Source organism: Onychomys torridus, chromosome 6 (assembly GCF_903995425.1).
Source record: "Onychomys torridus chromosome 6, mOncTor1.1, whole genome shotgun sequence".
NCBI classification, from domain to species: domain Eukaryota; kingdom Metazoa; phylum Chordata; class Mammalia; order Rodentia; family Cricetidae; genus Onychomys; species Onychomys torridus.
Window position 1 is genome coordinate 11,875,791 of NC_050448.1, and position 24,024 is coordinate 11,899,814.

The following is a 24,024-nucleotide window of genomic DNA, read 5'->3' on the forward strand; positions in this document are numbered from 1 at the left end:
TGAATATTTAGAGATAGTACACTTTGACCTTCTAATGTGGGCATTTGGGAATAGCCAAAAGTTGTTGTGCAAGGCAACTTCTAAGAAGAAAGTTTAAAGAATGAGCTAATGAATTATGTCCTGTTTTTATTGCCTTAAGTAAAAAGTAATTCTCCTGAAGCAATCTATTTTTCTACTCCAAGGATACATACTTCCATCTCTCAATGCAAGAGGATTTAACTGTGTTGTTGACATTTCGTTTCTCATAGATATGTATCTAAACTGCCTACAGTGGTTTAAACTGTCATTGAAGGCTTCAGAGCCCAGGAAACCCCAGGAATCCTTGTTTTGTAAAAGCCATCTATGGTCATCACCACCGTGACTGGAGAGGGGAAGGAATCTTAGCCTCCTTGTGCAGCCCACACTTTTTCCTCGCCCTGGCACACAGATGATAGATCATTTCCTTTCAGTTATGGCTTCCAGTTCTGAGTAAATAGGCTGCACTCACAGATTCACTTTTAATCAGAAGTATCCAGGAAATGACAGTCTTCTTGAGGCCCTGACCAATAAGGACATATCCGTTGTTCATTTGATCACTTAGTGTAAAAGTTAACTAAATCATCTGGGTAGACCACCTAAGAGTTTACTGAAAGGAACCATTTATCAACTCTCATTCTCACCACTTACCGACTCTAAACATGTTGAACACTATTTAATTACACTTTATTTAGTTGAGGTAAATTTGAAGATAGCACACACTTTCCCAGGAAGCCTCAAAATATTCTCTTTCTTCTTCAACATCATTGGCTAATAAGCAAATGAATCTGGTCCCTTGTAAATGGCAGATATTGTCAACATGAGAATATTTTCTTAGACAAGAAATAGAATTTCCTGATGTGAGTTGTAGGAATGGAGCGTGGGTCTTTGGTAAGGGAAGGAAGCCCCCTTAACAGCCAAACCATTTCTACAACCCAATTTACACTATTTTTGTAATGATAACATGTTGCTTTTGCAAATAATTCTGAAAACATCAAAATATTTAATGTTTTATGTGCCCGTACAACATGGTAGGAAAAATGCAAGGTAAGCTGGAGAATTTTAAGTAAGTGGTTAAAAGCCAAGCAGAGAGTGGGATTTATGCACCAGTCTGAAACAGCTTGAGCCACAAAACAAATAACAATGCTGTTGTATTAGAAGCTAATAACAAACACGTTACAAGTTCATGCTTCCATTGCTAAGTAATCCACTACATAATTAAACTGAGTTTAAGAGATTATTCTTCTCTACAGGAGACCATAAAACCTAAATCCTGAAGACCTGGGGAGAGAGAGCATCTGCACTAGAATGCAGGTGGTGATTGCTGGAAGCAGATCGTCTGCAAATGGCCCAATGAGCTGGAGAGAGCCTAAGGAATAAGAGAAGAGTTTCACATCTGCAGTGAAATAATCAGTCAATTCACACACGTTTAGATACTTTAAAAATAAACGTGGGGAAGGAAGAGCAAAAACTAGTGAAATGTGTTTCCTGTCTGTGGTGTGGGGGTGTCAGGGAGTTGACAAGGAGGAAAACCCTCTTTCTTGAGTACTCTATTTATTTTTGATCAAATGTTTTGCCTACTTTAAAAATAGAAATGAGACAAAAAGGGAAAAAACTAAAATTAATCTCACAGGTAAATGAATTTGCATTTCAAATTGAACTGTAACTACCAATAAAATACTATTTAAAATAGTATTTTGCAGCAAATGCCATTTTTTGTGGGATCCCCCCCTCCCCGTAGTTATTTTTAAAAGTTAACTCGGAGGATTTTTAGAAGCCATAAATGGTTCATACTGGTCATACTGGTAACATCCTGGCATCATGACATGGAGCTGCATTTGAACCTTGTAGGATAAAGTACATTAGTGTTATAGCTACTATTATTGAAGAATAATTCTCCATACAAAACAAAAGCAATAAGCATATGAAATAAGGCAAATTACCCTAAAACTCTATTAAGTTTGAATCAGAAGGATCAATCTGAACTTGTAAGTTTTGTCTGTGAAGCACACACATGTGGATGTAAAAGAAGATGTGTGTGTGTGTGTGAGTGTGTGTGTGTGTGTGTGTGTGTGTGTGTAGATGTAGCTATATCTGTAACGAGAGCTATTGGGTTCCTGCGCCTCGATAGTCCTCTTTCAGGGTCCAGGAAAGATCTACTGATAATCTAATCTTAGACAATAGAAAAATGAATCTACATGCACGATACTCTTTAATTCATACACTTTATTCTTCTGAGTCAGTTCTCTACACAGCTTCTTTTCTGCTCTCATAAATTGCTCCTTTCTTGCCTGATACTCTCTACTCTTTCTGCTTATCTTCTCTAAGTGCTATCTTAATTCCTTCATTTTGGTTCTGTCCCATCTTGTCCTTTCTCATCTCTGTCTTCCCTACCTGGCTCTTCCTCATCATCCATCTCATCTTTCTAGTTCTCTCTTCTAGCCCTCCAATCTAGTTCTCTTCCAATCTCGTTCTTCCCTGTCTTAATTTATTCCCCTCCAGTTCTTACCCATCTAGTTCTTCCATTCTCTCTATTCTTCTCCATCCCTGCTCTGAAAATAAAACTGCCTTTTATCCCTTTGGCCTTTATCTGTCTAAGCTGTCTCTGCTCCCACCATTTCTGGCAGGGTTGGGGAAGTGTGCTCAGTTGCTAGGCAACTTGGCTAGGCAACTTCCATCACTGCTAGATGTACCCTTTAGTTCTGAGTTAATTGTTAAGGGTGGGTCTAAAACTAGAGAAAAGAATTTGGAAAGGAGAAAGTTAAGCTTAATTAGCACATCTGCCATGCCTTCTCAAACAGATAGTCTGCATACTTAAGTCTGTTCTTAGAGAATCTGTGAGGTATCTCAGATAAGATACTTTTGCCCATCCAGGGATGGTCCTGGCCGGATGCTGCTAATGATGATAATTACAGAAATGCCTGGAATTAGGGATCCTGGCTGTGTTACTACACAAAAGTGTATCTAAATATTCCATTAGTAGAGGGGAAGTTGTGCTACAATAGCACATGAGACATGTATATCAGGAAATGGCTAATAATCAAAAGTCAATATCACCAAGACTCCTTGAGCCTCGGCTTGACCTCTGGAGAGCCCTTGGCTTCTTTCAGGTATTAGTTTGTTGTCACAATCAGCTGAAATCCTGCTTCATATTATTGCGGCTTGCAGCGTATCTACCATGTTTAAGATGAGTAACAAAGAAAAAGGAAAACATCTTGAATAATAAGTAATTATCAGAGAAATTTTCTAATTTACCTTGAGCTCACATTCAGTGTTGTGCATTCACAAAAGGGTCAGTTTGTCCCCACCTTAAAGAAGCAGCAAAGCAGTTTCTCTGCCTGTGAATCTTGTTTCTGCCTGTTCATCCCTCTCCACTCCTTGTCAACGCTCCTCTTTTGGTCTTGACAGTTTTGCCTGTTTCTTAATGTATACATGGAATCATACAGCATGTGGCCTTGCTATACCAGCTTTTCTCTTAGAAACATGAATAGAAAGTGTTCTTATTTCTCTTCATAACCTCTTAGTTCTTATCTTTTTGGTGTCGAGTAATATTCCTGTTGTCTGGGTGTACCAAGATCCTTTATTCATGTACTTGCTAGCAGTCTATTAGCTGCCTCTGGGCTTAAGCAATTATGAATAAAATGGCTATCATCATACACTGTAGTTGGAGTTTTCTTTGGTTACCAATCAGCTCCCAAATAAAGACACGGAGGCTTACTATTAATTATGAATGCTCAGCCTTAGCTTATGCTTGTCCCACTAGCTCTTTTAACTTAATTTAACTTGTTTCTGTTCCTCCACATTTTGCCTTGAGCTTTTTACCTTTCTTTCATTCTGTATGCCCCACTTTCTTGCTTTCTCTGTGTCTCTCTGGCCTCTGGTGTCTCCCTGGCATATCCCTGGTGTCTCAGTTTTTTTTCTCCGCTGAGCCCAAATTCCTCCTCCTCCTTAATCTACTAGCCCAGAAGTCTTACCTATAACTACTCCCTATTGGCTGTTCATATTTTTTATTAGATCAATCAGGTGTCTTTGGCAGGCAAAGTAAAGCAGCAACACATCTTTACATAATTAAACAAATACAACACATCCTTACATAGTTAAACAAATATTCTATGACATAAACAAATGCAACATATCTTTACATAGTTAAACAAATGCCATACATTTTTGCATAGTTAAATAAATATTTTGCAACAACACACATGCAGCTATTTGTAAGAGCATAACCTTTCAGCTCAAGAACTGTAATGCCTAGAGTCTGTAGTAAGGGCATGATGAATGCTGTTAGGAGCTATCAAGTTGGTTGAAAAGCAGCTGTGAGACTTTATCCCCATCAAAAATGAAAGAGTGCCAGATGCCTTGTGCTTCCTCAGTATCCAGGGTCATCAGTTCTGACTGTGGTCATCTCAGCAGTGGATAGTAGTCGTTCACTCGTCTGTTTCACATTTTCCTGATGACATATAGAACAACCTTTATTTGTGCATGTAGCAAGTGGGACAACTGTGGTAGCCCCCCAGGCTGAAGCACATTTCTTCTCTTCTTCCCACTGAGATCAAAGACTTCTTTGTGTACTTTGAAAATCAGCCCCTTATTAGATTTGTCCTTTGGAAATATTTCTTTCCAATCTGTGGTGTTTCTTCTCACTTCTTTGACAAAGTCTTTTGCTGAACAAAAAGTTGAATATTAATGAGGTTTTCCTTGTTGATTCTTCTCCTTCATGCACTGTGCCTTTGGTGTTATATCTGAAATGTCCTTGCCAAACTCTATGTCATCTAGTTTTTTGTTTTGTTTTGTTTTTTACAATATGCTGGAGCAGTATCATGGCATTGAGTTATTCATTTAACTCTGTGATCCACTTGGGCTACTGTCTGAGGGTTTAGAAACTGTCTGTAGACTCATCAGGTTCTAGAATCATTATTGGGAGGACTATCTTTTTCTTCATTATATAACCTCTGTTCTTTTGTCACAAGTCAGTTGAGTTTAGTTTTGCAGTTCTGTTTCTTTCTATGTTCTGAAAATGCTGTTCTTGAACACATCAGGCATGGAGAACCATATCCAAGGTGTCGGTCATGCCAAAACAGCAGCCGGGTTGTGTCCTTCTTAGTAACCTCCACTTTGCACTGACTGCTTTGCCTACTTGGGGTATTCTGAGCCTTCGGGGTGGCTGTAAAACCAGGCTTCTAGGATAGAAACTGTTCTGTAACCTAAATGAAGATCTGAGTTAGGGTTTGGCTATACAGCTTGAAACGGGAGGAGGCATTTAGCCAGTACATGTCACTAGCACCCTTCCCTCAGTCTCCCTCCTGTTGAGCCTGACAGTTTTCATATCACACCAGCCATCTCCATTTTAATACCCCTGCTGTAACTCTGTATAATCTGGAAACGTCAGCACACTCTATCATTGTACATTGTATGCTACACTGGCTTGCAAGTGCATGGTAAATCTTGGAATGTTGGGATATAAGATTAGTTCTAATAGATTTCAGGGCTAAAACATCATCTCAGTAGCTCAACAGTGTGCCTGTAAGCTCTGCATCCTAACACTCAGAAAACATGGAAGTGCCACAGAGGCTTCCCTCTGTTGCCTAGCTCTGTGGAACATTCTTCCCTCCTGGTTTCTGTGTCGTCTCATCTACTCTTTCCTGATCCTCTAGATAGGACACTGTTATGAATAAGCCAGGAAATGTTCAGCACACCACCTTCCATGATTAGCTCTGAAGCTCACACAGATGGGAAGTTGTTTTCCAAACACCATCAGTAGAACTTTTTGGCAGTTACTAAGACTGTAAGATGCTCCCATGTGGATGATGGCTAACTTTTCCTTTTCCCTAACAAGAAGTGAACCTAGCTGAGGTTTCAGAGTGAGAAGGAACTTGGAAGTGTTGGATACAATTTACAAAAGTGGCTTTTCTATTTTTATATTTGAAAAATAAAAAAGCATAAAAAATAAACCCTCGAAGCAATAAAATATGTCAATTATGTATAACCTCAAACTGGATTAGTTTTTTAAATTTCTTGTTTACTGTTGTATTATGGAATCCAGAATTTGACAAAAAAAAAAAAAAAGTCAAATTATTCCAGGCAGTGGTGGTGCACATCTTTAATACCAGCACTTGAGAGGCAGAGGCAGATGGATAACTGTGAATTTGAGGCCAGCCTAGCCTACAGAGTGAGCTCCAGGACAGCCACTGCTAGATGGAGAAACCCTGTCTTGGAAAACAAAACAAAAACAAAAAAGTCAAATTGTTGTTCTAAGGTATTGCTTGAGGGTCATGCTCTTTAATATTAGAAAGAATTGGGGGTTGGAACAAAAAATAAACTAAGGTTATTGAGACGGTGGCCACATATTCTAATGAAAGCATTAAAGTAGGGCCAATTATGACCAATTGATTTCAGTATAGAATTATTTGACTTTATTTCAGCTTTTAAAAATGATTGCCCTCTGATTGTCACTGAATATTTAAGCTAATATGTGAAACTACATGGAACCTGAAGGATTTGATATATTTTACTAGAAATCATCATGAACATTTATTTAAGGAAAATAAAAATTAGTCCTTCTAAGCTTTATAACTATATTTTTTGAAGCAAGGATCTAGTCCTAACTAGGTACAAAGCCTTTCATTCAAGAACTCCAGAGAGGCAGCCATGACCACTTATCCAAATCTCACCAAAGAGCATATCAAGTCAATAAATAGCACAGTGAGTGAGGATTTACAAAGACGAGATGAAAATGTGTATTTGTATGTATGATTGTGTATGCAAAAATATGAAATCAGTAAGTCTCACTGGTCTCCATTCTCCTAATGGCTTGTCTCTATTACAGCCTGAGCTTGCACTTATGAGGTTTATTACAAAATGGCATGCCATTAATGGGCCATGACACCAGACTCCAATATTTGTAACATTCTAATGTGAATCTCCCATAGTTTAGTACTTATTACAGGAGAAGGTGTGAAGAAATTGCCCTCCCTCTACAGCCCATATAGAAAGCAGTTTCTCTGATATACAGATTCCCTGGTTTCTTAATAAAATGGTAAAAATAGCATTTTTACAAATATTTTCTGTATTGATTAGTTTTTATTGTCACCTTGACACAAGCTATAGTAATGTGGGAAGAGGAAACCTCAAGTGAGGAATTTCCCAGGTCAGCTTGACTTGTGGACATGTCGATGAGGCATTTTCCTGATTGTTGACAAGAGAGAGCCCATGTCATGATGCACTGTGGGCAGTATCATCCCCAAAAGAGTCCACCATGTTTGGCTCCAGCTCCTGCTTGAGTTTTGGCCCTGACTTCATGATCATGAGAGGTAACCTGGACTGTAAGTCAAATCGACCCAAGATGCTTTGGGTCACAAAGTTTATCACAGTGACATAAAAGTAACCAGGATATTTTCTTTTTATGCTTTTTATATTCCATGTTATTCTCAAAGCAAAAGGGTTTTCTATATAATTTTAAAGTGCTAACTAAGCTGTTCCATGATGCTAATCTCTCTGCAGAGGAAATCATTTGTAAACTTTACCACTTTGGCCATCAGCAAAGGATAAGTCTCTTTTGTCTTTGTTAATGTTTTTCTAATACTGGATTACTGTGAGATATTAGTATTTGTCTAGATAGAGTTTATATATCAATTTGAATCATTGAGTTACAAAAATAGGGGGAGAACATGAAGATGGGAAGGAGACATGTTAGAAGTTGGGCAGTAGGAATAGATACGATCACAATACATTATATACATATAAAATTGTCAAACATAAGCAAAATTCTAATTTTAAAAAATTCTTATGTTGTAAAATTACTTTAAAATACTGTGAATGCTGAGTGGAACAGAGAATCCAAGTCTCAGTAGATGGATTGAACTTTCCCTAAATAGATCAGTGGGTCAACTTGGAGTTATTATTTTTGGGCAGGCAAGCTTCCTCTGGGGTAAAGTTCCTCTATTTAGCCCAATTTTATCTGAATGTCTTCTTTGCTTTAAAAGATAGAAAGAAGATGGTCTGAGCTCAGGCTTTCCTCACATACTACAGAGGAGAGAATGGATGCTATTGAGCCAATCTGGTAGCCATCAGTGGCGAAGCTCTGGGAAAGAGCAGTCTTCTATACTCACAAGTGAACCTAGTCCTGAGCAGCAGTGTCGCATTCTTTATAGCCCTCAAATCCAATTTAAAGTTTAAAAATTCCACCTCTCTTCTGCACAGCATGTTTATGGTAATCATACTGACTGCAGATGCTGCTGCACACACACCATCCCACTCTCTGCCCACAATGTTTCTTTCAAACATGTTCATTTCTCTCTTAACACTAAAACACTCACTACCCACTAACAATCTGTTTAAATCATTTTGAAGGGCCTTGGATTCCCTGGAGCTGGAGTTACCCATGGCTGTGACAAACCCAGCATGAATAATAAGAGCGGAACTTGGATCCTCTGTAAGAACAGCACATGCTCTGAACAGCTGAGCTATCTCCCCACAAACCCTTAATTATTTATTATTACTATTATTGTGGGTAGGTATATACATAGAGGTCAGAGGACAATTCTATGGGGTCAGTTCTAGCCTTCTGCCCTTTCATGGGTTCTAGAAATTAAACTCATGTCCTTTGGCTTACACAACACTTCATCTACTGAACCAGACTCCCAACTTTTTTTCAAGACAGGGTTTCTCGGTGTAGCTTTGGAGCCTTTCCTGGAACTCTCTCTGTAGACCAGGCTGGCCTCAAACTCACAGAGATCTGCCTGGCTCTGCCTTCTCAGTGCTGGGATTAAAGATGTGCACCACCACCACTCGGTGCCCCCAGACTTTTAATGGAATCATCTAATCATTGGAAAATGTAACTATACTTAGTGTATTGTGGTTTATTTATTTATGGGATTTTTGAGAGAGTCTCTCTGTCTAGCCGTGGATGTATAAGAATTCACTGTGTAGACCAGGCTGGTCTTGAACTCAGAGATCCTCCTGCTTCCTGAGTGCTGGGATCAAAGGTGTGCACCTTCAGGCCAAGGTAGTATATTGCGATCTTCTCTTTGAAAAACTCATCATCATTTAAGCTAAGACATGACAGAAAATACAGGATTTCATCTTGAAAAATAGCCTATACACAAAGGATTGAGAGGACTTAAATACACATGACTATAGATTCCTTATGTGGAAATAGACAGTAAAAAGCATAAAACATGATTCCTGAAACACTTGGGGCTTTTAGCAGCTGATGATCTAATTACATAAAATATAATCCTAAAACAGTAGGAAGTGTTTAGAAGCTGAGAATCCAGCCAAAGAAACCCAGATATATACATGGGAAAGAGCTGATTGGTAGATGGCAACTCATACCAACAATAGTAATAGGGATGATGATGATGATGATGATGATGATGATGATAAGTAATTTCCAAAGCAAAAACATGAGCCATGGGAGAGGCACCCCAGGTATTGACAGAACCTGTAGCATAGATTGGAGGCACTGAACAAGATCTGGAAAAACTAAGGAGGAGAAGATCCATTTAAATGCCAATTCTCCACCTTTGCTAACTGCCATAGCCACAGCTGACCCCTTCATTATTCTCCCATGATGCTTGGCAATGGCAACTGTTGAAATGCAGTTTAATAACTGCTTCCTCTCTCCCTTCCCTCCTTACTCCACTTTACATCCCCTTGAGCTGTTAATGGGCAGGCAGAATCTTCATTTTTATATTCCTCGTGTGTCAAAGGTGCTCAAAAATGTTAATTGAATGTATTCCTGAGCTACAAATACAATCCAGCCTGGGTAACTTCACCAAGAACCCTGGATGCACAGACCAGATTTGTGTGGAGGTTGGCACAAGATCAGTTTCAAAGGTGATGAGGAAATTAGACTTGAAGAGTCTTGCTTGTCTAGACTAAGCTTAATCTCTCTTTGTCTAAGTTTCTCCTGGCCAACACAGGAATTATATTTTTCAGGCTTCTGTGACCAAAAGACAACATAAAATAGAGTCATAAAATCTCTGTAATCAAGCTTCACTCTTTCCAGTATAGAGCCAGACAAAGGCTCTCCAACATATTTGAAGTGAATCTCTATCATCTCGCTGATGATAGAAGAGCTTGTAAGACCAGGAGCTGCAGAAAAGATCCATCTAAAGAGCTGCATCAAAGGGGGTTTAAAGGAGAGCACAGGAAAAGGAAGGATAGAGGATGGGTGGGCTGTGTTGGAACACGGCAAGGGTATGGGGAGGTCCACATGGCTCTGCTCCTCTATGACAGAATAAGTGCTGCTGAGAGTTGAAAGCTGCTACAGGGAAAGGCTGACCAGGAAATGAGATGGAGTTGATGAGACACACCATGGGAATAAACACAAATACCAGAGCACCGTCTGGAAATGACGACTGTTATTTGATACACTGAATGTGACTAGGAATGTGTTGACAGAAACAACTGAACCAGGAGTCAGAAATATGCTCCAGAGTCCCCAGGGTTCCTGGGCTGCTCTCTTCTGTGTGAATCAAGGTCTGTACTTTGTTCTTTATCTCCTGGGGAAGGCAGAAAGACCAAATGAGAGTTAAGACTATGAAAAGTTTTGAACACATAAGGCATTTTGCAAATGTAGATTTCTATTTGATTCCATTTTTATTTCCCTGTCCTATCCATGCCATCGTTCACACCAAAGTAAGTCAACATGTGAAAATTATAGTAGTATTAATAACTAAGTAATCACAAAATGCATTTTTTTTGGCGGAGCTGAGGACCGAACCCAGGGCCTTGTGCTTGCTAGGCAAGTGCTCTACCACTGAGCTAAATCCCCAACACCACATGTTATTCTTAATACTAAAATAAATCTAATTTACGTTCTGCCCTCAATCACAGAGATAGAGTAATGAAAACCTAAAAATTACAATAGGATAAAACAGTGATCTTTTTTCTGTACTTTTCACTGTGGGATGAAAATTATGTGCATTTCTAACTTAATCTTCATGGCAACTTCATAAAGTAGACTTGTATCAATGTATAACATAAGACAGGCTATTAAAGAAACTCTTCTATGGTTCATGAAGTTAATTCCATGTTATTTCATCTGAGATGACAGCACCATTATTGTTTATTCTATCACTCTTGAGATACAAAGATGTGGCCAGTTAAGCATTATGTCATCAATGGCAATTTGTGCCTCAATTTGAGACACATTAAGAACACAGGGGAAAGTGCACATCATGGCTGATGAGCTATGGTGGCAGCTACTGAAGGGATTTTTGCTTCTGATAGTCAGCAATACCACCTCACCCTTAAGAAATCTTTGGGGAATATTTCTGTTTTTCTATGCCTGGTAGCATACTCAAGTGGATTTGCAGATGGCCCAGTGGGCCTTGAAGTCAAGGAAGGAAGACAGTTGTGGCTGCAGCTCCCTCCCTCCCATGGCCCTTCACATTAAGAAGAATCAGTGCAGGGCTGGAGAGATGGCTCAGCAGTTAAGACCTACCTGTGCTTCCAGAGAATTTGGGGTTCTGTTCCCAGCACCCACATGGCACTCTCCACTGTCTGTAACTTCAGTTACAGGATATTCAACCTTCTCACATGCAGGCAAAACACCAAGGCACATAAAGTCAAAATAAATTTTAAAAGCAGAAGAAAAAGAAGGAGGAGGAAGAAGATGAATTTAAGAATAGGAGGAGTAGAAGGAGGAGGAGGAGAGGAGGAGGAGGAGGAGGAGGAGAGGAGGAGGAGGAGGAGGAGGAGGAGGAGGAGGAGGAGGAGGAGGAGGAGAAGAAGAAGAAGAAGAAGAAGAAGAAGAAGAAGAAGAAGAAGAAGAAGAAGAAGAAGAAGAAGAAGAGGAAGAAGAAGAAGAAAAGAACTTAAGACTCCATGTGGTGCTGAACATACAGGCACTGGTGGTTCTGCTCAGCTTCTGGACCTCTAGCAAGGGCAGCATGTTGGTTGATATTGTCACCTGGGCAGGATCTAAAATCACCTAAGAAACAAACCTCTTGGCTTATCTATGAATGAGTCTCTAGATTTAGTTAGTTAAGGTGGAATGACTCATCCTGGATGTGGGTAGCATCATTGCATGGCCTGCGATCCTGACTTGATACACCCAAGAAAACCCAGCACCAGCAATCATCTTCCCTTACTTCCTGACTCCAAGTGAAACTGACCAGCCACCTCCTGCCTCTACCACTATGTGAGTTGCCTGCCGTGGTGCACTGTTCTCTCACCCTGTGAGCCAAGATGAACCCTTCCTTCATTGTCACAGAAACTGGAAAGGTTACTAACACAAATGCCCTGATGTGATAAGGAATCATGGGGGTCAGTTGGAAGGACTTAGAAGAGCCTGGATGCTGTTCCACATCCTTCTCCTTAAACAGTAGTAATTTTTGCATTTCAGGATTGTTTCTTCCCCCATCTATTTAGAAATGTAACACATGGATACGATCACAGTTACCCTAAGTGCCAAAGAAGACCAGAAGTACTTCTTCCTCTCTGTGTTCAGTGTCTCTGTCTAACCTCAGTACTTCTTCACTGTTAGGGGTCACTGTCCCACTCTGTTCTAGAGCTTACCTCTTTGGCTTCACAAATGACTAAAAACAGCTGACAATTTTCATTATGTATCTGGCTCTCTCACTTAATGTAGTAACTTCAGTTCCATCTGTGTTGCTGCAAATAAGAGAATCTTTTCCAGACTGCATAATATTCTACTATGTCTGTATAACACATTTTCTGCATCCATCTCTTGAGGGACATATTGTTGATTCATTCTTTACTCTTGTGAATAGTATCATAGTAAACATATAAAGAACATACATAGCTCTTTAGTATCACAAAAATGTGTCATTCAAGCTATCATTTATATGTTTATGAGTGCATTGGCCATCTTTGAAGTCCCTAGTGCTACTCCCAATTTATAGTCCTTCTGATCTCTCTAAGGCCACAGCAGCATAGAAAGGGCTGGTGTCACCTGAGAAACCAACGCCCGGCCCCATTTGCTTCACATTCTTTATTCAAGTAGGGAAAAAGATTTCAAAGGGCCAGAGCAAACCAACAAGGAGAATGGGAAGGGAGTCACACAATCATTCAGAGTTTAAACTTTCAAAAGAATATCTCTACTGTTACACAATCCACATAAGACAAAATTCCAAGATAACAGGGCTGGGACTCCCTGCCCTCTTCAGTCCCAGGACTCAGCCTGAGGCCAACACTCAATGCAATATTTCTTGGGCATAGTTGTATATGCCTGTAATCCTAGCATTCAGGTGGCAGAGTCAGTGGACATTGAAGGCCAGGTTGGGCTACACATAGTTGAAACCCTGTCAAGAAAAGCAAGGCAAGACAAAGAAAGGTGAAATGATATTGAGTTTAGTGGTACATCACTATTATCTTAGTATTCAGAAAGCTGGGCTTGGACGAGCTTGTGGGGCTAAACTAAGATATATAGTAAGATCCTGCCTTGAAAATCAATAGAAGAAAAGGAAATGTTGGATTGATTGAAAGGTGAATGAACAAAGAAAATATAGGAAATTGGTGTTGTGCATAATTAATTAGGTAGCTCTTGTGTTCTTCATCCACAGACCACAACATCAGGTCCTTAGAGGGAGCAATTGTGAATGAGACATGTCTAGATAGTTGGGAGGTGCTAGGGACTGGTTATTTGTCATTGAAGGACTAACAAAGCACATTGATTGGACAGCTGAAAAATCTTCAGGGAGAGAATTATTGAAAGTCTGGCAGTGCAGGCCTATACCTAACTATTTGGAAGGCCAAAGTAGGAAGTTCAAGGCTAGTCTGAGCTACTTAGTGAGAATCTTGTCTCAACATGAAAAGTGAAAAAGAGGACTGGGAGTTTAGATCAGTGACAGAGTGCTTGCCTGGAAAACACACGGCTCTAGGTTCAGTCACAAATAGTGTCTGAGGCCACACATTGTGATGAGGTATGTGTTTCTTCGATACAGTGGTGGGACAGGGAGCCATGGGGCCTGACAGGAGCTCCAAAGCTCTACTTGTGTTTATAGTCACTGTCTGAGATGGAAGTCTATGTTTCACAACCCTTCTTGCTCATTCCTGGTCTGGTTTATACTTTTAATACTTAAGCATTACATTTTTAACATTGCTAAAGCATTTTATTTTCCTCTTTTGAATTTCACATATAGTTCTTGAGACACTGTTTTGATGATATTTCTGAATAAATAAATAGGTTTACTTGTGTGTCAAACATTTCTGTTAGGTGACCTTCTGAGGACGAGACCCATGTTAAGTGCTGCCATGTCATAAATAGTTTATCGGAGCCACATTATGGTTCACGATATATTTCCATAAACAGCATCACATTTTATTTTCATGCATATGTGTCTATGTGGAGAGTAGAGGCTCCAGCGTATACTTCGATCACTCTCCACCTTTTTTTTTTTGAGACAATGTATCCTATGGAATGTGACACTCACCTACTTGGCTGGATTGGCTGGTCAGCCAGTCCAGGCACCTGCTGTCTCTGCCACTCAGGTGTCTTGGGATATTTGATTGCACTGACACCATGAAACTGTGTTAATAAAGTTAACCTTGAATCAGGGGCAGAACCAGTGACTAGCTGACAAGAATTAGTCATAGAGAATAAGGAGGATGCAGGACACAGATAGAGAGGCACAGGAAGTAGGGAGGTTTGTTGTTGTTGTTGTTGTTTGGTTGTGTTTGGGAAGTGTGGAAAGAAGGTCAGCCGGTCACTCCTCCACTGCTTCTTTGATCTATCAGGTTTTCACCCTAATATCTGACTCCTGAGTCTTTATTGGTAATAGAATAACTTAAGATAAAACACTCCAGTGCTGGGATGGCAGGTAATGCTGCCGTACCCAGCTTTTTACATGGGTTCTGCAGATTTCAAAGCATATCTTCATTACTCATGTACAAAGTACTTGGCCAAGAACAAAGCCAACTCCCCAGCCCTTGTTTGACTTTTACAATAAACTTAAGGCTGACACAAAAACAAATTTGTCATATCAAGTGGCAAATGCATAACGCTTGGTAGAAGGAATACAGACTTACTGGAGGTTCTGAACTCCAAAATGGGTGGTAAAGGACTGATGGAATTAGGTAGACCCAAGGACAATAGATATTCCTAGCAGAGGAACTATCAAGTTTGGTAGGCAGACAGACATCATTATCTCCACTATTGAGAGCCTGGCACCCAGTAATGAGTGACAGGGGGTTTAAATCCATGTCTCATCCTCAGTCCTGAGTGTTTGCCACTGTGATGCACCATATGTCCAACTAATTGAGTGCTAAAAAATCAGCTGGGACATCATGAGACATGGGGATACAGAATGGCCACAAGTTCCCTCAATGGCTTTTTGTAAAGAAGGAAGTTCAAAATTAATGATCTAGAATCAGAGGCAACCACCTGGAAAGAATCCAATACCTGTCCAATGCTCCAAATAATGATAATGGCCATCAAGATCCAGGCTGAAGTCATTTTTATTTCCAATGGTAGATTACATAGTCACCTCAAGACAGAACAAGAGTAATTCCATTGAAAGCATTTTATTAAGAGGGCTACCATGTCAACAACTATTTAAAATTAAGATGACTATGTAAAAAGCCACTCAAATACTGTTTCTGGTTACAAGAATATGTGAAGTTTTATCATTAAAAAAAACTTATTTGGACCTGCCTACTTCATTAACTTGTAATTATCAGTTATCAAAAACATATGATGTATGCTTGAGAACTTTGGCAAGTGAATAAATCTGGCCAATAAATTACATTCAAGTGTCGTAAATGCTAATAGGTCTGGGAAGATGGCCCTGTCAGTAAACCATGTGCTGGGAAAGCATGGAACCTGAGTTCCCCTCCTGACACCTGGTTAAAAAACAAAAACAAAAAACAAAAAAAACAAAAAAACAGGTCATGGTAGTGTGTAGATGCAGCTCCAGCGCCTGAGAAGCTAAGACAGAAGATCCCCAGAGCTGACTAGCCAGCTAGATTGGATGAATCCTGCACACATGCACAAGCCTGTACTCATACATGAATATGCACGTGCCTGAATACATACGCCCCACACACAAAAATAGTAAACCAAAATGCTTATACATACTTATTCAGTGTGGCTCTAGTTTACATAATGTTACATACATTTTGAGACAATTAGATTTTTGTTTTATTTTTATTCCTTTATATTTTGGATCAAATACATGTTATTCCCTAAAGTTGCAAACATTTTGTAGTCTCCTAAGAAGTCGTTTGTCCTCATGGGTGTAAGTCCATATTGCCTGCTGCATCAGTAGACCTATTTAAATGAGGTATATTGTTCAAATGAGGTACATGTGTGTGTGTGTGTGCCTAAGATATATGGATTTAGAATAAGTCACATAATCAGATGTGATGTGGTACTTACCTGTTATGTTTTGCTTTCATGTTTTCCCTGACTCATCTCAACAATTTCTGGTCTTAAACAGCATTCAGCTCTATGCTATTGAGACTTTTGTCCCTGTAGCTTATAACATCTTTATGTGTGTGTGTTTGCATGCGTGGAGGTGCACAGGTATGCATGTGCATGTAGAAGTCAGAAGTTGACTTTGGATGTCTTCCTCAACTGCTTTCTACTTCATTCACTGAGGCAGGGTCTCTCACTAGACCAGACCTCATCACTCAGCTAGTATACTTAACCAGCTCTCCCAAGGAGTCTCCTGCCTCTGCCTCCTGATGGCTAGGATGACAGGCAGACTTCCATGCCTTCCCAGCTTTTATGTGGATGCTGGAGATTCGAACTCCAGTCCTCATGCTTGCTTTCATGGCAAACACTTTACCCATGGCACCATCTTCCCAGTCCCTGGTCTATGACATCATTAGAGCAGAACTGCCTTTGTCATTCACTTGTGACAACCTAGACAGCATGTGACACTTGGAAGGTCACCTGCCACGTTGCTGCTCCCTCCACAAAGCATCAGGAATCAAACAGGTTTTAAAGTGCTTAAAACGGTGTTTTACAAAGTAGCAGTTTAAGGTGGTGATGGTTTCACCTTTCCAGCATCTTGCCACCTTCCTTCCCCAGCAGCCTTCGACTGGGAGGCATCAACAAGAACAAAGACAATGGATCCAACTGTAAGAAACAAGGTGAAGGCCCACCCTCCACACAGACTAGCAAATTCTGTGGGGAAAAAAATAGCTTTTCCTGAAGAAATGCCTTATGCAAAGTGTGAAGACATTCAAACCCAGATGATTTGAAAGAGTGCTCAGTAGAACCAGATAAGTTGATCATTTTTGGAAACATGGGAAATTGATATGGAGGCAGGCATCGTGATAAAGCCACACACCTTCCATCTCTGTCTGCCAGATATTTCATTTTTCTGCTAACCATGTCAGAGGCATGGAGCAGCAGCAGAAGGCCCAGCCTATCTGGGTGAATCTTTCCACAAGGCTGTCTTAAGGTCTTAAAGATGATGTGGGGAGAATGAGGCAGCATTCCATATTGACACAGAGCCATGAGTCAGTTACTCACACATCCATCCGTTAACTGCACACAGAAGTGAGGTGTTCTCTCCTCCTAAGTCCCAGGACACCATGATGGTCAGGGGACACAGCTCAAAAGCAAATAGAACATATACACATGTCATGTATGAATTTACACTAACACATTATATATAATAAAGGGCAATGGAAAAGAAATGCATGTAAAGCAGTGTACATCCAAAGTGGGGTGCATGCAAAATGAGGTGCATGAAAAGTGGGGTGCAGAGCAGAGAACATCTGTAGAAAGCACGGATTGCAGAAGGGGAGATTAGTGTTGGGTTTTTAAGACAAATGGGGGAGTAGGGCCAGAGAGAGGGCTCAGTGGTAAAGTGCTCATCACATATGCGTGAAGACCATGCAATGACCAGCATACATGTGAAAAGGTCAGTGTTGTGATGCATGTGTGTAATCCAACTCTGGAGAGAAGGCAACAGGTGGATCGCTGGGGCTCACTGGTCAGACATACTAGCATATTTAGTGGGCTCTGGGCCATTAAGAAACCCTGTTTCACAAATAACAAACAAACAAATAATGGTTCTGAGGAAGGACATCCAAGTTTGGACTCTGGCTTCTATATGCACACTCACACATGAATATACACATAAAGTTTTTAAAATGAACAATAAAAGGGCACGCTCCCCTCTCTATAGCAGGGCTGTAGGTTTATTTCAAGGATGGAAGAGAAGCTGTCTTTTACCGACACTAGCTGTAGCTGGTGGTGCCATATGGCATATTGTGGTCACATTCTGGGGTGATGTCATCCACCCCCACTTCTCTAATCCTCTTTACTGAAGTGATAGAGAAATGTAGTTAGGCACAAAAGAGTTTGGAACTTAATGCTTTTGAACACAGCATTTCAGCTCATAGCCCTTGGCTACACTGAGGGATAAAAGATGAGAAAAACACTTACAAAGTTATATGGCCTGTTAAAATTATGTAATGATAAAGGGCCATTCTGTCAGGTTTCACATTTAAGAGTGAAGAGACACATCACTAATTAAAATTGTACACAAGTCATACCAAAAAAGATGAGTGGAGCCTGAGGAACAACCCAAGTTGACCTCTAGCCTCCATATCAATGCATGCATGCATGCATGCATGCATGCGCACGCACACACACACACACACACACACACACACACACACACGTCAAGAGATGTATTCTAGTAGGAAATGGAAAATTTTAGGAAACTCGAGGAAGAAAGGGAAGGATTGATGTGAGACTTCAAAGCTAACTAGAATTCAAAGTACTAAGAAAAGTGGGTGAGCCATTTCACAGGAGCATCTGACCATAGCACAGACCTGGACAGCTCAATGATGTCACTAAGGTGGGCAAGCCTGCACAGGTGAGAAACAGAAGACAGCAAGTGGAGGACCCAGAAACTCAGAGCAGGGTCCAGGCGTGCCCAGCAGCTCAGAGCAGGGTCCAGGAGTACCCAGCAGCTCAGAGCAGGCTCCAGGAGAGCCCAGCAGCTCAGAGCAGGGTCCAGGAGTGCCCACCAGCTCATGGCAGAGTCCAGGAGTGCCCAGAAGCTCAGAGCAGGCTCCAGGAGAGCCCAGCAGCTCAGAGCAGGCTCCAGGAGAGCCCAGCAGCTCAGAGCAGGCTCCAGGAGAGCCCAGCAGCACCACTCAAGGCACTGCTCTGTACAGCAGTTTGCATTAGGAGCTCTCGGCAACCAGTTAAAACATGGGATTTCTCAAAGGAGTAAAATGGTACCTGCTGCACTCTAAGTACAGTCTGTAGTGATTTGATACACTGAACACTCTTCCCATTGTTTAATGCCCAGTCTGAAGCTAGAACCCATCCTGGCATAGAATGGGTCTCAATTTCTGGTGAAAAGTAAGACATTTCAGGAAGTCCTGCCTTGAAGCAGCAGAGGGCGCGCTCCCCTCTCTATAACCAGGGCTGTAGGTTTGTTTCAAGGATGGAAGAGAAGCTGTCTTTTACCGAGAGTCGGGAATGTGTTGTACTTCACAGGGACGTAGAATGAGCTTCATTCTCAAATCTGCACTGAATAGTTCACAACCAGTTCCAGAAACTCATCCCAAGGAAGTGACTTGACAGGAGTAACGGGGGAAATATATGTTCAAAGATCAGTATCACACAGTAACGTACAAAATGAAAGGCAACTGAAATGGTCGTGAGTGGAAGGATGGGAGAAAATGTGTACAATACAATTCAAACACCAAAATAATAGAGAAAATGCTTCCTGGCTACTGTGGAAACTGTATTAGAAATTATATTCAAACTATAAACTTTGCTCTATAAAACATGTATAAGCATGTGTGTGTGTGTGTGTGTGTACACCCAGATATTAAATTGGATTTTTTGAGCAATGATGCATATCTTTGCTTCAGCATGGTGGGTTTATTATGCTTCCACCTGTTCTACTATTGCAGTCGCTTAAACATGACAGGGTGCCTACCAGAGACTTTAACAGGAAGCACTGGAGCTACTTGTTCATTCGGTGATTCTGACATGGAGAAAGGTTAGAGACTCCCCAAAGTGCCATGCCATGTTCTGGCACTGAGAAGGCTTGCCCCAGGGAGTTTCCTGACCCTGGCTCTCTTGAGCATTGATGTTAGATCTGATGGTACATCTCCTGTCTTCCAGGAAGATGGTACAAAAAGCAGCTTTGTTAAGGGGTGCTGATGCTAGGGTTTCAGAGCTTACATTAAAAGCACTGAATTGTAGTGGTGAAGTTAGTTGTTGGGGTAACTGTTATTGTGATTGCCCCCAGTAGAGGCCAAGTAGTTTTGCAAGGGAGAGGAAGAGATGTCACTTAGATATTCACATCAGCAATGTGGCTCTGAGGGAAACAAGCCTGCAGAGAGTGTTTCCGGGAGGCACATGGCATAATCTTTGAAACAGTGGTAAGGCATTTCTACAAGACCCAGTCTGCCTCAGAAAAGCAATGCCAGGTTGAATGTTCTCTATGTACTGCCATGTTCTGGGACTCCGTTGTTAAGGATGCTATGTGTTTTATGCCAGTATTTCCTCAACTTTGTGGCATCTCTAGACACCTGTTTTATCCACTTTACATGGGAGGAAACTGAGATCTAGAGAGACTGAGTATCATTTCTGAATCTCAGTAAAGGAAGTGCCAACTTAAAGTGAAACTCAGTCCTCCAACTTATGCTCTGGAGTTGGGGCCTGGCATACAGTGGCTCCTGGAGAGCGTTCTCTCAGACTTTAGACTGTGAGAGGCAGAGAAACAAAAAGATTATGTGGCTCCAAGGTCTTGAGGAAACTATTCTGTTTTCAAAATGAAAAGACGTGTGTGTGTGTGTGTGTGTGTGTGTGTGTGTGTGCGCATTTAGAGGACAGAGATCAACATCAGGTGTCTTCTTCACACTATCTTATTTTTGGATCAGAGTCTATCAATGAGCGTGGAGCTCATTGGCTACACTAGACAGGCTGGCCAGTGAGGACTTCCTCACTTCTACTGGTCTCTGTCTCCCCAGTGTTGAGGTTACAGATGCATGCTGCCTGCCATACCTAGATTTTTATGTAAATAATGGAGACTGAAACACATGTCTTCACGCTTGCTCAGTGTCTTATAGGGTTTCTATTGCTGTAAAGAGACACCATGATCACAGCAACTCTTATAAAGGAAGACATTTAATTTGGGTGTCTTATTTACATTTTAGAGGTTCAGTCCATTATCATCATGGTGGGACATGGTGGTGTGCAGGCAGACATGGTGCTGGAGCAGGAGCTGAAAGTCCTACATCTTGTGCAGGTAATAGGAAGTGTTCTGACTATCTCACAGAGTGAAGCTTGAGCAAAAGAGACCTCAAAGCCTGCCCCCTCAGTGACTCACTTCCTCCAACAAGGCCACACCTCCTAAAAGAACCACTCTTTTTGGGGGCCATTTTCTTTCAAAGCACCACACTAAGCAAGTAGTTTATCTACTGAGCCATCTCCTCAGCCCCATAAGATTTTTTGAAAGGCATTTGGGCATCAGTTTAAAAGTATGTCTCCTACATTTCATATGTTGAATCCTCTATCCCCTTGTGCCTCAAAGTGTCACCAGCCATTATAAAGCAAGAAGTTAAGACTGATCACTAATATGGACACTAATCCAGTGAGACTCATTTCCTTATAAAAAGAGAACATGTGGAAGCGGATATGGAAGAAAATCCACCTGCAGACACCCGCAGATCAAGTCTAAGAGAGAGACAGCTCAGAACACAGTAGCACTCTGGCAACCTGCTGGTAGACTTCTCAACATGAGAGATGAATTTCTGGATAAGCCTCCTGGTCTGTGGAACTTTGCTATGGAAGCTCCAGCATGCTAATACAACAGCTATTTCCATGCATGCCTGTGGTGGTTTTAATTTCACAAAGAAAATTGCAATTGCAACTATGGATATTTTACTATAGAAATTGTGACCAGGAAAGAAAAGGACAAAGGTGCTTATGAGGCCCCAAATATTGAAGTTAGTTTTATAAAATGAAAAGCTGGCATTAGATCAAAGAACAGAACTCATTCTATTAATAAATATCAACTTTCTCTCTTCAGAGGCAAAACTGAATGTAATACGGCTTCAGTCGAGTCACAGAATGCCAGAAAACGCTTTCTGATGTATCTTGCCTCCTCTTGTTACATACATGAATAAATAGAGGTTCAACAGAGAAAAGTGCTACCCCTGTGTGCTAAGGTACATCTGCTGCTGTGTCTGCTTAGGGGGCCTGAAAGCAGCCAGTGATTAGCACACTCTGGAGCAGTGGTTCTAATCCTGTAGCTGGAAACAGCACTGAGAATGCTCTAATGTTTTCCTTAGAAACACTACAGTTGAAATGACATCCTTGCATCATAATAAAAATCCTTTGTCCACTCCCAGTTCTTACATAAAACACACAGTTTATAAAAATTTTCACAGCTCTCTGTGGATTCCATCCTTCTCTACAGAGAAGGCTTCTTTTACCAAGTCTCTATTATGACCAGCAGGTGGCAGCATTTCAACCATCAGTTGGGCAAGAGAGCTATGGAAATGCCACAGATTCTAATGTACTTAACAAAGGTCTTCAGATCAACAACATCTGTGGCACTACCTGGGAACTTGTGTTTGTTTGTTGGTTGGTTGGTTGGTTGGTTGGTTGGTTGGTTTGTTTGTTTGTTTGTTTGTTTGTTTGTTTGTTTGTTTTAGCATAGTCTTAGATCTTGGGCTAAGGAAATGTTTCAGTCAGTAAAGTGGTTGTTGTGCAAAAATGAGGAACTGAATTTGATGCACAGTACCAAAGTTCTTTTTGTTGTTGTTTTGTTTGTTTGTTTGTTTTCATTTTTCCTTTTATTAAAAATAGATTCTTTTCTTATACCTCATATATCCTGATTATAGTTTCCCTTCCCTCTACTCCTCCCAGTTCCTCCCCACCTCCCATACCCTCCGGATCCACTCCCTTTCTGTCTCTCATTAGAAAAGAACAGGCTTCTAAGAGACAACAACCAAACATGACAAAATAAAATAAAATAAGAAGCAAAAACTATCATATCGAAGTTGGACATGGCAGTCCAACAGAAGGAAAAGAGTCCCAAGATTCAGAGTCGGAGACCTACCTGTTCTCACAGACAGGAGTCCCATAGAAGCACTAAACTAACAGCTATAGTATATACACAGAGGACCTGTGCAGACCCAGGCAGGCCCTGTGCTTGCTGCTTCAGCCTTTGTGAGCTCATGTGTGCCTTGATTTGTTGATTCAGAAGACCTTGTTCTCCTGGTGGCCCGTATATCCTCTTTCCACCTCCTCTTCTATGGGGTTCCCTGAGCTCTGAGGGGAGGGATTTAATGGGTACCTCCCATTTAGACTCTCTATTCATATTGTCTGGCTGGGGGGTCTCTGCATATGCTCCCATCTGCTGCAGGAGGAAGCTTCTATGATGATGAATGAATAAGGCACTGATCTATGAGTATAGTAGAATATCATTAGGAATCATTTTATTTATACTTTTTTAATACCAGCAGTGTTTGTTGTTGTTGTTTACTCTAGGTCTCTGGACTATCTAGTCTATGGTTCTTGGTTACCCAAGCAGTGCCAGGTATGTGTTCCTTCTTGTGGAGTGGGTTTTAAGTCCTACAAGTTCTGTGCCACCATTGCCCTAGCATATTTTACAAGCAGGACAGATTGTAAGTCAAACGTTTTGTGACTGGGTTGGTGTCCATATTTTTCTCAGTAGCCTGCTGAGTACCTTCCCTCACCAAAGAGACTAGAACATGGTGGTAAAGACTTCATTTAGGCACCAGCTCTACTTCTCTGTGTTCACTAAGTTGTGTGGGTAATGTTCTTGGCAATGGGGCCCCCATGTTGGTTTGTGGAGAGCAACCCTTTGTCTTACCAACAGCCTGGGTTGTCTGGGAACTTCGATGGGGCCCCTTGGCCAATAACTCAATTGAATGCAACCCAGTCCTGCCACTGCAAGCCTCTCCTGGCAACAAGAGATGGACAGTTGAAACTCTATATCTCCATTTCTAGGATTCCTCATTAGTAATACCTTCATACATTCCAGGAAGTTTCCACTGCACTAGGTTTTCACAGCACCCTCACAT